General features: G+C 34.6%; 1 pseudogene; it reads left to right on the top strand.

Moving 5' to 3' along the window:
* The window catches only part of LOC102836957, a 9933-nt pseudogene extending 9517 nt beyond the window's left edge, over positions 1-416 (top strand).
* The last annotated feature ends 2127 nt before the right edge of the window (positions 417-2543 follow it).

Here is a 2543-nt window from a genome sequence, read left to right as displayed (position 1 = left end):
CTGACTTTTGGGTTAGTAGCCCAAATTGTATCCACTACACTACCAAAGCTCCTTATATTGATAATAATTACTACTAAAATGCGGCAACAGTAGTGAAGTTGGCCCAGGATCGGGCAGTGTTTCACCAACTCGATGGCACTTAACAACAACAACAAAAACAACACTACTAAAATGACAGCTGCTGCTGCTACTTCTTTTGTTTGGCATGTAAGTTTGTTATTTATTTTCAGTTCTTTCCAAACCTAAATACTATACCTCTGCAGACTTCTGAAGGCCATCATGGTGTAGAGCCAGAAGGGATGTCTTCTCCCATTTCTTTGCAACTTGATTGGCTTCTTGTATCTTCTGCTCACAACTTTTTTGAGAATTTATCAATGTCACCTCATAAAATTCTTGAATATCTGAAGAAAATGTAAAGAAAGAATCAAAATGTCAAGTACAACTTCATGCATATGTAGATAACTTTTGCATATCTGCGTATTTTAAAAATTCTGATTAAAACAAATTCCATAAATATGTATCTCAAAGATAAACAATTTAAGCAGTCGGAGGAAATCCTGAAAATTGACTTTTACCTGAATTAAATATTTATAGCAACTTTATTCATAATTGCAAACACTGGAAGCAACTAAGATGTCCTTAATAGGGTAATTAATAAAGAAACTATGATAGACCCATACAATGAAATGCTATTTAGGAATAAGAAAGAATGAGTTATCAATTCATGCAAAAAACATGGATAATTCTTAAATGCAGTCTGAAAAGGCTACATACCGTATGATACCATTATGTAAATCACAGAACAGAAACATGAGAGACAACAGAAAGAGCCGAAGTGCCAGGGTTTGAGATGGAGGAAGAGGATTGAAAAGATAAAGCAAAGGGTGATGAAAGTATTCTATAACAGTATTGCAGTGATGTACACATTACAAAATGCATTTGTCAAAAGAGAACTTTACAGCACCAATAGCAAACCTGAATATATGTAAATTTTAAAAATTTACTTAGAAAGTGGGAGGAGCTCACAATAAAATGCAGACTGTGACAAAACAATTGTATTACAAACGTGAAGCAACCTCACTAATAGGATTGGGAGAAAAAGGTGTTGACCTAGTAACTTTCTAAATGAGTAAAAATGTAAAGTTAAGGCAAAGAAAAATAGTAGAACATATAAATAATATACTCTAGTTGTTAGATTTGTTTCCCATGGGGATATAGGCTAGCAATTCTGAAACCTCTAAGCATGTATACTGAAATTGAACAAGTAAATAAATGGATGATGGATAGAGGATACTAGGTTTCTCACTGTTGGAGTAAAAGGTTACAGACTAGTAAAGAGGGAGGAAACAAAATGAGCTACGTGATACTGGATCAGAGCTGAAGGTATCAGTATGAATTCATGTTTAACTTACTTTGAATACATATAGAAATATTTACAGATGTGAGTACATGCACAGGTTGGTATTCACGCATATTTCCTTGATCTTTCTGCTTATAGACAATCCAAAGTGTTTCCAGGCAATGACACCTTAGTAATAATGAATAAGCCAGGACACAGACGTTGATTTCTAATATCATTCTCCTGTAAAAAGAATAAAAGCTACCTAGAGAAATGGCTCATTCAAAGATTGAGCCTGAATAAAGCTGAAACATTTTGTAATGCCAGAAAGTACGAAAATGCTAAAAACACAAAAACAAAACCCTACAATGAGGGTCTGTCAAAAGGACATCAGAGAAAAAAAATGTTGCCAATGGCCAAATTAGGAGCATTTTGAACAAAATAAACTAATCCTGATTTATAACCCAAAGTAGAAAATAAATATCCATGAATCCATGTTGATATAAAGAACAGAATAAATAGAAAGAAATCAATGAATGAATAGGGAGTATAGACAAATCACACTTGCAGAATAATTCCAAAGCGTTTATGTTGATATTCTATCCTCAAACAGATAGAGCATAACTTTCCATCCCTTAAGTGTGCACTACACATAGTGACTATCTTCCATGGAGTATTTTACAAAAGGGGAGAAATCAAGAGTAACTTGAAAGTGACAAAAATCTCACACTACTTTGATCAAGTGATGAAAATTAACATCAACAATAAGAAGTCATGTGGATGGTAAAACTCCTGAGACTATGGTTCTTAGACATCCTTCAGGCCTGGAACTGAACCCACCTCCTTGGCTCAATTTTCGGACAAACAATAGACAGGTCTGTGTGTTGTTGTTGTTAAGTGTAGTCAAGTCTGTTCTGATCCATACTGACCCTGTATAGGGTTTCCAAGGAGCAGCTGGTAGGTTTAAATGGATGACCTTTAGGTTACTAGTCCAGTGCTTATCCTACAGTTCCACAATAGGTTTAGATACCTACTTTTTGCTATTTTGGAAATATCTGATAGAGAATCTAGAAGAACTATGTAAATGTGTTAAAGAAATGAAACTTTAGTCACAAGAAAGAGCAAATAACTTGGATCTAACAAAAATGACTCCACACTTTCTTTTGCCACTTTGCTGAACTGTGGTGGCTAACCCATTGCTGTG

This window comes from Chrysochloris asiatica, unplaced genomic scaffold (assembly GCF_000296735.1).
Source record: "Chrysochloris asiatica unplaced genomic scaffold, ChrAsi1.0 scaffold00074, whole genome shotgun sequence".
Classification (NCBI taxonomy): Eukaryota; Metazoa; Chordata; class Mammalia; order Afrosoricida; family Chrysochloridae; genus Chrysochloris; species Chrysochloris asiatica.
The sequence above is the reverse complement of the archived record's forward strand: the minus strand, read 5'-3'. Positions and strand labels throughout refer to the sequence as shown.